Below are 12,218 nucleotides of genomic sequence, written 5' to 3'. Positions count from 1 at the left end.
TGGTAATCTCATAATCTTTTTTATTGCAGACCTAAAAACACAGACCAGATGGAAAAGTGTCACTGGCAGACCTAGAATTTGGAGCAGAAGAGAGCGGAGATGACGACGATGATGATTTTGATGGAGAGTGTTGGTTAAGAAGCCTTGTTTCCATCTGACGAAGGATTCTACATGTATAGTGTATATGGAAAGGCTCACAGCACTAGCTCAAACCAAAATAGATGTAAAATGCAACATGAAAAATTGCAAGGAATCGGTAGCAATAATTCAAACCCAAAAAGGATCTGCTGTCTACCTTACATGAGTAAGTTCTTGCTGAGAAATTATATGGTATTCAATCTAAGTGCTAGTAAATTGTCTCATTTGAATGAAGGGAAATATGAATTGTATTAGGACATGTTCTTTGTTCCTCCTTTTAATAAATATTGGAGCCTCGTTAAACTGACCTTGGTTTATTGGCCAAAGTGGCTGGATAGTGAAGTGACTGGCTCAATGAAACAGACTTCTGGGTGCTGGATATATGAGTTAGGAATATCTGTTCCCTAGAATTACTGGCTAGTTAGTGAGGGAGCCAGATTATAATGAGGCTCGACTGTGTATTTATTATTACATATCATCGTAGTTTTTATTCACCACACCAAATTTCAAGTTTCCTTTATGTAATTGGTAATGGTGTAAAATCAAGTGTACTATTTTCCCCTTCAAAATGATCCCTGCATGGTTTGGAAAAAGACCTGAATATAGGAACAGATGATTACTCTTTAGACTCTTACATTTGTAGAATAATTTTGAATGAAAGCTAACTAATTTTTATTTATATGTATACATATTTCTTTGCAGAAATGTAGCAGTGGGCACATTGTGCATAAATGGTGTTCACAGCCGGTACTCAAAAGAGGGCTTCATGGAGGGGATCTGATGTGTGCTGGTGCGATTATTTCATCTGGAAATAATTTTGCCAAGATTGCATTGTTTGCAAAATTCCTGAAATTATCTTTCATGAGTTCATCGACATATGTCTGGATCCAAAGAAACTACTTGGTGTAGTCCATTGAGAATCTTTGGGAGCAGAAACAACAAACCTTATGAAAGCATATTGACGAAAGGAAATTGTTGTACTTGGTATGTTGCAAACTTGTTTTGAACTGAAATTTGTAGCATAAAATTATCAAAAATATCACGTGTATGTGATGTCTTACCACAAGATTAGGGGCATTAAGTATTGTCCGCAATACCAGCCCATTTACCAATATTAAGAGGGTTTGTACCTGGAGTAATATAAGATTCATAACCCCATTTCAAGGTCACGGTCACTGTTGTTAAATAGAGAATATTAACGTGTATGATTCAACATCATGTTTTCCTACTCAAAGGAGGTCAAGGTCACATTACTCTGTTCTACTCAGCAACTTCATTCTTTGGTAGAGTTCCATCATTGTTGATGCAATAGTTAATATAATGGCTAACACATGACACTGCCTCATTTGTCAGGGGTAAAAACAAACATCATGCATGTTACAGTCAGCAAATCCACTTGGGTATACCAAGTGGTTTGCTTTCCAGGCATCAAATCCAAGTGATGACATCAGACAAAATTTATTTCATATATATTTTAAGACAGTTTTTGTGGTTTTGAATCTGTTTTACACATATATATACCATTCCTGTTTTATTGCTATTGATGAATCATAATAAATTCATTTGTGTTAACTAGGCGATGGACGAATGGACAGTCTGGGTTTAATGCCCAGTATTGTTCATATACAGCTATGGACAATGAAACAAAAAAGATATTGACAATTGTGTCGCTAGACAAACGAGAGGCTGGTGGAAAAAGCACCAGCATAGGAAAAATCGCCTTCAGAAGGGTCTTGGAGGAGTTGCAGAATAAGACCAAGGTTGTTGAACTTGTAACCGACGCACATCATCGCATTGGAGCAATAATGAGTAAGGCATACCTTTATTTCAAGTGTTTGATGTGTTTTCTCTAGGTATTTTCTAGGTAGCTATCATTTAGAATGTAATTTAAAACAGTTTTGCATCGATTCCGTCCAATTATTGTGTAAATATTGTGATTTTGCCAAAGGATTCTTATCAGTGTTACATTCCTAAACTGTAAAGAATATCTTTACATCAAACTTGATGTGTAGTTGCTTCATTTGGATTTATGAAGCACACTCTTCAATTGAGATTTGCAATCACATATGTTTGTGTCGCCTGCAAAAGGCGACATAGGTATGGTGATATCGGCGTCTGCACTAAGGTTTTTTCACGATAACTTGAGTTCCCTTTGGCCAATCAACTTCAAACTCCTTACAGTGATTCCTCGCTAAAAGTGCCTGCTTGGGATTGCTTTTCAGGTTCAAGGGTCAAAGGTCAAGGTGAATGTTAGTATAAATAGATTTTTGTCCTAGGCACGCGACACTTTTCTATGAAATTCTTGTTTATATACATCTATTGTAAGAAATTTTGACCAGAAGTCATGGTTTCCAATTTGCACATTTTTTTTTTCACTCCACAGTACTTCAGAGCTTGGAAAATTTTCATCAGCTTGTTTTGATGTATTGTACCAAGCGATACTCGTATGTGCCACCTGTCTACCATGCCAGGATCCTTATGGCTGCTCTGGACTATAATGGAAATGTGGACAGAAGACATAAAAAGAGATAAAGACGGCACAATAAGGTATCTTCTGATTTGATTTGCAGCTGTAGAACTTTGTGCCATATGAAATTGAGCAAAATTTTACAGTATTTAGAACAATGAGCCTTGTAATGCTATACATGCTATAAGATCAATGTGACATGATAACGCTCCTTTGGTAAAGAGTTGTATTTCTTGAACAAGTACAGATTACATATCATGGTAATACATATCAAAGTATTTAACTCCGTGTAGAGAAATGTACATGTTCACTGGGTTATGTCATAGTAGATGCATTTTAGACTGAAGTACTAGAACAATAGAAAAATACAGTTCATCTCTGAACTTCTTGATTTCACATTACCAACCAACGGTATTACAATCTGTTTGCAGGTATCAGAGAAATTTCAACAAAAAGTTTGACAGGTGGGCTGTATATGCCGTCAAGGAAGAGAAGTTGTACACTCATGTCAAAGGACGATTAGAATCTGTAGTGGAGAACCATTTGGCAGATCGAGTTGGGATGAAGGGAGGACCAACTATGGCACCAAAGGACCCCAGACGGGTTGCAGAGACCATTGCTCCAGTACCACAACCCCCAACGTCTGAGCTCGTAAAGCAACAGAAAAGTAGACTGAAGTAAATCTTATCTTGGCCTGTTTCATAACCCGGATTTGTGATATGATATAGTGGGATGTTCCGAAGACGTTTTTGATGAAGAATGAACATTGACTTAAAAAAAACAACAGAATTATGAAGTGTTCATGAACAGTTCTTGCTTCAGTATTCTAGTTACATTAATTTTGTGACTTAGTTTGGCTGATTCCTGAAGGACAAATGAATCTATATTGTGCTGTGGCATCCATCTGTCTGTCAGTTTTGAGATCTTTATTCATCTTCAATAACACAAAGATACTTGATTCAAGCCTTTTTGCACATAACATGCTGCAATGGAGTCATTTCATGTTTGTTACCACAAAGAAATGACCTTAAATTGCTTTTTAGATGATTTAGGTCAAATTGTGTAAATTTCCAAGTAACATTTTGAAAATCTGAAGACCCATGATGTTTGTTTTGTCTGTGGCATACTGGGATGCTATCAAATTTGAGCCAATATATATATATACTGTTTAAGCTTTTCCTTTTTACACTGCATTGCAGGTGAGCAATTAGAAACTATATGGTGATTTTGGCTTTTTGTTAGGTCACCTGAGCCGAAGGCTCATGATGACCTATTGCCATCATGATTTGTCTGTCGTCGTGCGTCGTGCGTCGTGCGCCGTGCGTCGTTAACTTTTCACATATTCGACTTCTCTCAAGAACCACTGCATGGATTTTGACCAAACTTGGCACAAAGCATCCCCATGGGAAGCCGCTTCAAGTTTGCGAAGAAAAAGGGCGTGGCCCCAGAAGGGGGGAAAAGGGGTAAAATTATGTAAATATTTAAAAATCTTCTTCTCATGAACCAACAGTCAGATTAAGTTCATATTTGATATTTAGGGTTCTTATGGCAAGGTCTACAAAGTTTGCGAACGAAAAAAAAAAAACGGGTCAAAAACGGCCTCACTAGGGGGCGCTCAAAAGGGTCAAAAATTCAACTTTTACGGATTTCAACCAAATTTGGTAGAAAGCATCCCTTAGTGAAGAACATATGAAATTAAGTTGAAAAAAGTGATTATATCCCCTTTGGGGCCCATAAGGGGTGTAAAAGGGGCCATATGTAAAAACCTCCATTAAATGACTTCTTCTCAAGAACCAGTGGATGGATTTTTACCAAACTTGGCACAAAGCATCCCTATGGGAAGCCGCTTCAAGTTTGGGAGGGGAAAAAGGGGGTAAAATTAGGTGAATCTTTAAAAATCTTCTTCGCATGAACAAACAGTCAGATTAACCACTGGGTTGATCATGTCTAAACTTGAAACGAATGTTCTTCACAAGGTCCTGGCAAGTGTTTTACCTTTTTGGGGCGATTCAAAATCCAAGATGGCCCCCCTGGCCTCTGTTTGGCTAAGACATTTTGGACTTCCTCTCAAAAACCACTGGGTGGATCATGTTCAAACTTGGTACAGATGTTTTACATACGGTCCTGCACAAGTGTTGTTACATTTTTGCAACATTTTAAAATCCCCAGATTATTGAAATATATTCCTCAGTGACCGTTAAGGCTCCTATGGCCTCTTGTTTGTAAACACATTTGATGTTACTTTTTATTACATGTATTTTATACCAGATAAATCATGTGATATTAGTTCATGTTTTTGTTCTTATTTTGTAAATAATAAATTTAATCATTATCTCAATGAGTAACTGTAGACTGGTATATGGAGCAAACTCAGACTGACTGTTGCTGTAGATTTCGTCGTCAGGAAACAGGAAATTTCTGTTTTAAACTCAAGTGGACAAGAGTATATGTATTGGTGTTATTATGTCAGGTGAACTTTATTCAACGATTTATACAGAGAGAAATATTGGTTAACTGTAGTGGTAACAAATTCTTGTAGGATCAACAAAAATTCACAATATTTATCTTTTCATTATTTGAATAATTTTATATTTTCAAAAAATCTCCATGTTTGAACACACTTGTATATTTTGCCTAGGCCATAACTCCTAAATTGTAAAAGATATCTTCATAAAACTCACCTGAAGGAAATATGCAGTGCACTACTGATAGGTCAATACTGTGACATTGACCTAGTTGTCAAAGGTCATGAATATTGTGTTGTTTGGGCCATAACTCCTAAACCATAAACGATGTCTTTATCACTGAGGGAGATGCATAAAGCACTACCGAAACGTCACTGACCTAGTTATTGAGGTCAAAGGTCAAAATGCTGGGAAAGGGAGACATACTGGTATGTTTTGGTCACCAAAACAAATTACATATAACACATACTAGTTGGAGTGTATTTGGGTTGACCAACCTCGGCTTCACACAAAAGTTACTAATTGAAGGTGTTTGCATAGAATTGCTTTTCAATGTAAAAGGTCAATAGTCAATGTAAATAGAAAATAAATTTTCATGTGGTAACTCTAGTTCAATTATCACCTTTCAATCTGAAAGTACATAGTTTCAGAATGTAAACAAGGGTGGCCAGAACAGTCAGTATCCCTCAACGAAGAAGTGACTTAATCAGAACATGACTCTTCAAGTTCAGATGAAAATTCGAGTGATGAGAATGCCATGATCACTGACCATAAAACAGAAACTGAACCCATCACTTTAGTTGCTGAACAAAAAGAACGTCTTGTTAAGACACCATCTGGCAGTGAACAGTCATATAAGAAAAAGAAACGCAAGACTCACAAAAAAGACACTTAAAAGAGGCACTAAAACCAGCACCATGACCACCCTCGACAAGTTTCTAAACCAAGGAACTCCGATGTCTGGTATATCAAGACAGATGGCCGAAGAGGTGCGTACACCACCAACTCTTGACAGAAATGCTGAAGGCTGGAGGAAATGCAAAGAAAAAACCAAAGGACGATAATCAAAGTAAATAACAAGGTGTAAATGTAATGTAAACCAATGAAAAATAACTTTTGGGATTTGTATCCTTTTTCCCTTCCAGATCTACAAATACAGTATCCGTGAGAAAATACAATCGCAGTAAATATATAACAAAATAGAAATTAAGTTAGAAATATGTTTATTTACAATGTAGAAAATTTCACTAAAACAATCAAGCATGGTAATATATGTATGAATCATGAAATATATTCTATACAGAATGTATGCCATATTAACTACATAAACAGTATACATGTATTTACATTGTACATATATCAACGAAAAACAGCACCATGTTAATTGTGTCATACAATGTATAATGTACAAACATAATGAAAACAACACATACAACAAAATGTTACATATGACAATCATAATCTAAATATCAAAATATTAAATGCGTCTTACAAGGTGTATATGTATAAATGTATGTATAATAAAAAATACCTGTATATTAGAGGATAAAATCCATTAAATTATTAATCAGTTAAAAACAGACAATATTTTCAAAATATTCAAAAACTCAATAAAACAAATTGCACTGTATAACGCTAAAAACACAAGGTCTCGGAGAAAAACAAAAAAGAAACAGATTTTATGCATGGGCTAAGGAACAAAAAGCTAATCATGTATACAAGAGACAAATTTCATAAAAACATGTAAATTATGTAACTGCTGAATGGTGAGGAGATGATACATAACTTTGGTACCAGTCAGAGCAGAGGAGTATCTATATTACTAAAAAAATAGCTTGAATCATGACATAATAAATACATGGTCTGATGAAAATGGTAGATGTATTATGGTAAATTTACAAATACATGAAAACAAATTTACAATTATCAACATATATGCCCCATATGAAAAACAGCAAAGAAACAGATTTTTTTCAAAAACATTAAACAAAATAGAAAAGTTTAAACAGGGCATGATAATAATTGGAGGGGACTGGAATGACATACAAGATAAAATTGACAGAAAATCAGTGAATAGAATACAGAAATGTGTTACTGGCCTTACTATATTAAAAAGAGAACTTAAATTATTTGACATGTGGAGATTAAAAAATCCTACAAAAGAACAATTTACTTGAAGAAAAAATAACAAAAGAAGCAAGTAGAATTGACTACTTTTTGATATCAAGGGAAATAACTCTGAAATTGATTTAAACAGATATCCTTCCTGCTATAATAAAACCAACTGACCATCTTGCTCTTTCATTCATTTTAGATATCTCAAATCCTGCATGAGGCCCAGGATATTGGAAATTTAACAAGAGCCTACTGAACAATGAAGAATACAAGAATAGAATTATAGCCATTATAAAGACATGTAATACGAAAATAGAAAACAAAACAACAGAGGTACATACAGCATGGGACATATACAAAATACAGATTAAAGAAGAATCAATATCCTTAAGTAAAACATAGCCAAAAATACAAAAAATGAAATACAGAGGATTGAGACAACAATAAAATGTCTATATGAGCAGTCACGCATTGAAAACAGTGACAAAATTAATGAACTGGAAGCTAGTCTAGAAAATCTGTATAATAAAAAGGCATATGGTGCACAAATCAGATCAAAAGTTAAGTGTTTTTTTTTGCCTTTTTCCAACCAATTAAGTATTCTCTTACTCTTGAAAAGAAAAGACAAAGACAAAAATTAATAACAAAATTAACAGTGAAGATGAAGTTATGCTGACCAAACCAAGACATTTTAAATAGACTAAGACAGTCTTATGAAAATCTTTACAAGAAAAAGAACATAGACCCCGCAGACATTTTGAACTATATTAAGAATACAGAATTTGAAAAAGGTTTAAAACAGCAAGAAAGTCTATCCTGTGACGAGGCTATAACTTCAGATGAAGTTGAAGAGGCAATAAAAAATATGAAACTCAATAAATCACCACGCAATGACGGTTTAACAGCGAAATTCTTCAAGGCTTTCGGGCCTCCCCTACAGGAAATTTTAGTAACTTGCTTCAATGAAAATTATAGGAAAAAAGTATTAACAACATCTCAAAAAATCAGGGTAACCGTTCCCTACTTTATGAAAAAGGTGATCCCCTAAATTATAAAAACTGGCACTCAATCACACTTCTTAACATTGACTATGAAATTCTAGCAAGGTGCTTATCAGAAAGATTAAAATCCATTCTTCCACACATAATTAGTTCCGACCAAAATGGCTTCATTAAAGGATATTGGAGATAACATACAACAAATTATAGATATAATTGAAAACAAAGATAACTTTAAATATCTGTAACTTGACAGAAATTTAACACGTCAATCTGATACACATCTTTTAAGTGGTCTCAGTCTGAATATCTTCTTGAACTGAACAATTTAGTCTGACTGTTAGCAAAGTCACAGAGCTTTTGAAGAAGTTCTTAGTTACTTCTTACCCTGGAAAAAACCTTTGATAGATTCACACGCCTCTAATGTTGTCTTGTCTCTGGCTGTGTATGGGCATTTCACCTCAACTATGTCTGGTGATGAAGTTAAGTGGTTTCTACACTTATGATGGATACTCCTATCATTCTTAAACTCTCCATGTACAAATCCATCAGGTGATGCACCAAGTACTCCAGACTCATACAGCCATATACCTGTATATAAGAAACGCATGATCAAATCAGTAATTCAGGTACAATTTTATGCCTAGCAAATATTGTGATTAATAAAAATACATATTTCAAAAAGAAACCTTCTATGTTCTGCCATTTAAGTAAGTAAGACTTTTTCATGTGTACTGATCAATACTCCAAAACAGAGGCCAAGGTTGATAACTTTTAATCAAAATATGACAGATTTGATACATTTAATAATGTCAGCCAAAGAATTAGATTACAAATTACAAACTGCATACACATTGGTTTTAAACTTGCCTGTCTGCACCACAGTTACTCCTCCTTTTTTACAATATTCTTCAATCCCATTTTTTTCATGAGCTACACCCCACTAGATAGGTGCTCGTTTCTCCAAATTGTATGCACTAAGGAGTCTTCTCTTCAATGAAATTGACAACCTGGAAGTATGTTACTGACATATTAAGTAAACATGAAATATAGCTACCTTGACATGTTTTTCCTCTTCAAAACAGCTCTACAGTTATAGTGAATATACATTTAAAAACAGGCATAGCTGCAAACTGTGTGAAATAAATGTTAGTAGTGATTCTTCTGAAAAATGTCTCAAAACTCTTATTTAATGAACATGATAATGACACAACATTTTACATGATTAATCTTTCAGTTACTTACTTTCATACAACACGAATCATTCAGAAAAGAATAAAAATATATCTATATAGTGAATTGTTCTACCTATTTCAATTTGCTGCAACAAGAATTTGTCCAAAATTGGATGCAGTAAAGCACAATTTCCTGACTGCTGCTCAAAGGGAATTTTCTCTTTGGCCAATGGTGGCATAGACTGTCTCTTTCACCTTTTTCTGCGATACAACCAAGTGTTGCCTCAACCATGTTATGGTGTCCTTAGTTGAGAGGTAATTCGGGTTCATCAGCCATGTCATTCATTAGGGGAACTGGCACTTCCTGAACCCCTGTGTCATCAGCCAGAATCCAATGTAAAGCTGCAATAAAATACTTATATTATATATACACATAATTAATGACGGCATTAAAAAGCTTGCAAAAGATGTGTTTCAATATCTTTCCCAAATATTGCCTTCATGATGTATGGTAAAAAAGATTTCACAGGTATACATGAGATTAACATTCACTAAACAAAAAATCATTTCAACACAACTGAACATAAACTATGAGTCAACCTGTGAAACGTCCTAATGGTCCAAGTTGCTGATAAAGATATGATCTGTCATCATCAGTGACAGGCCTCTTCGGTGCTCTGAGTAATCACATTGATTACATTAGAAAATCATGTTCATAATAATTAGATACAAAGAGCAATAATCTTACATTGGCTCTTTCTTAAAACTTGTTTATTTCAATAACAAAAAGATTTTTATAATCACCATAATTTATTTCCATATTTCAGTAGCATTTAATCGGGTGTACATGATGGGACACATACTGGCAATATAAACTTTTTAAAATGTAACAATAAGAATAAACTTGCAGGGAATATATTTAATATCACCACTGGCTTTTAAAAGTGTAAGTTCAATTGTATATAGATATAAGACTTGATTCTTTTACCTGTATCCTGGTTGCTTTGGGGGATATAATTCACTCATTGTCAGTGTAGTTTTTGGAGGTGCTGACTTGGGGTGTTTCATCCAACTGCACTTAACACCAGTTTTACTTGCTCTTTTGTACCTAAAACACAATTTAAATGTCATATATAAAAATATATCTACATTTACAAAAAAAAAAAAAAAAATAATAATAAAAAAAAAAAAAAATAAAAAATCCCACTTTAAGTACCGTAAATATTCGCGTATAGTGCTCACTCGCGTATAGTGCGCAGGTACTTTTTGGAGATCAGATTAAAAAAAAAAAAAAAAATCTACAGAAAAATTAATTGACTGGTCACTGCGACGAAACATTTGATGTGGTCTGATCCATTGATAATTAGGAAACCACAATGAGCGTGACCCTAACACATGTAATTACCTTAAGTAAACAAATTTACCCAGGTGACCTAACAAGCATGAAAGGCTTGGCTGATTGTATAATTAACGGTTAATGACAGTTAACATGTTGAGTATGAGGAGACTGATGGACACCCGGCTTGGGCTGAACGCATACTATTGGTCAGAAAACGATGTTGTTTTAACTGTCTGAACATTTTCAATCCTACCTTGTCCCCATAAAAGCAGGTGGTTTGTTCAGTATAGGCATGATCTTTCATGGTATCTGTACCCACTGCGGTATCCGAAGGTATTTAATGATAGATTGTTTACTACATTATTGTCACATACAATAAATGTACAAACAAACTGAAATTACTTAGTCTTTATTAACTTATCTATTCTTCTAAGCATATGCTTACCCATACAACAATGCAGCTGCTACATGATGGCATTTATATTCCCCCATCGGGCATTGACATGATGTTGCCTTAACTTCACCATTGTCTTCATCATCAAGGAAGATCTACAAGGGAAAATATTTAACTAATTATAAAAATTAAAACTGGTTATATAGTTTTTATAAAAAGTTCTGTGTGTCAAAAAAAAAAAAACTGGTGATGAAAAATATTTGTAAAAACACACTGACGAATTACTATTGAACCGATATAAAATATGTTTTTCTGCCTACAGGAACTACAGTATATGTGCATGTAGTACTGATCAGCAGATTAATAACCCGATAACATGTATCAGTATTCCTGTATAGAGTTCCAAAAGGTGATAAAGAAATCACATCTGCCAGTCTGAATTCTAAGTCAGATGTGAAAGAAGTTACATAAAACACCAATACTTATCGGATATAAAGTTTTTGCGAACTCTAAACAAAATAGCGTAAATCTTGAATTTGAGAAAATATTACCAATTCACCTGAACACTGTATGAGGCGTCTTTCATTAATGCTTGCATGCATGCTGATACCACCCGTATCTCATCTATTACTAAACAAAGCACTCTGCCACTTTCGACAGATGCTTCGCTTTTCCGAGCGTGTATACTCTGATCAATCACATAGTTGGCCCAGTACGAAATCGAAAGTGCCGTTGTTGTTATGGTATTGTTGTACCCCCAAAGTGCAAAAATCTCGCAGATCACGTGATGTGACTTACGCACCCTATTACCGAAATTTAAGAATGAAATATATAAAACCATTTTATTGGCAAATTTCTTCCATTTCTAAACTTACACAATTGTTTAGTGTCGGTAATATAAATTGATATAATTATTATCATAGCTTATATCTATATTAACTAGTCAGTGTGTAAATTATAAGTGTATGACAAATATATTGTCGGGAATCAGGCTATGGGTAGTGAGAGGCAATATACATATAACAACCAACCTCTTCAGCTATCTTCCTTTATTCTCCACATGAGAGTTACAGTAAACAAGGGAGGCAATCATGTAACACAGTTATTGAAGTTACCTCCCCTTCGAC

The 12,218-nt window shown here is 34.5% G+C and overlaps 1 pseudogene; it reads right to left on the bottom strand.

Annotated features, from left to right (window-relative positions):
• Nucleotides 1–7,689: 7,689 nt before the first annotated feature.
• LOC132549549 (uncharacterized) lies at nucleotides 7,690–11,932 on the bottom strand (annotated as a pseudogene).
• Nucleotides 11,933–12,218: the final 286 nt, after the last annotated feature.

The sequence above is a fragment of the Ylistrum balloti genome, unplaced genomic scaffold (genome assembly GCF_031769215.1).
Source record: "Ylistrum balloti isolate Yb309-2 unplaced genomic scaffold, AGI_CSIRO_Ybal_v1 Utg370064, whole genome shotgun sequence".
Taxonomy (NCBI): Eukaryota; Metazoa; Mollusca; class Bivalvia; order Pectinida; family Pectinidae; genus Ylistrum; species Ylistrum balloti.
The sequence above is the reverse complement of the archived record's forward strand: the minus strand, read 5'-3'. Positions and strand labels throughout refer to the sequence as shown.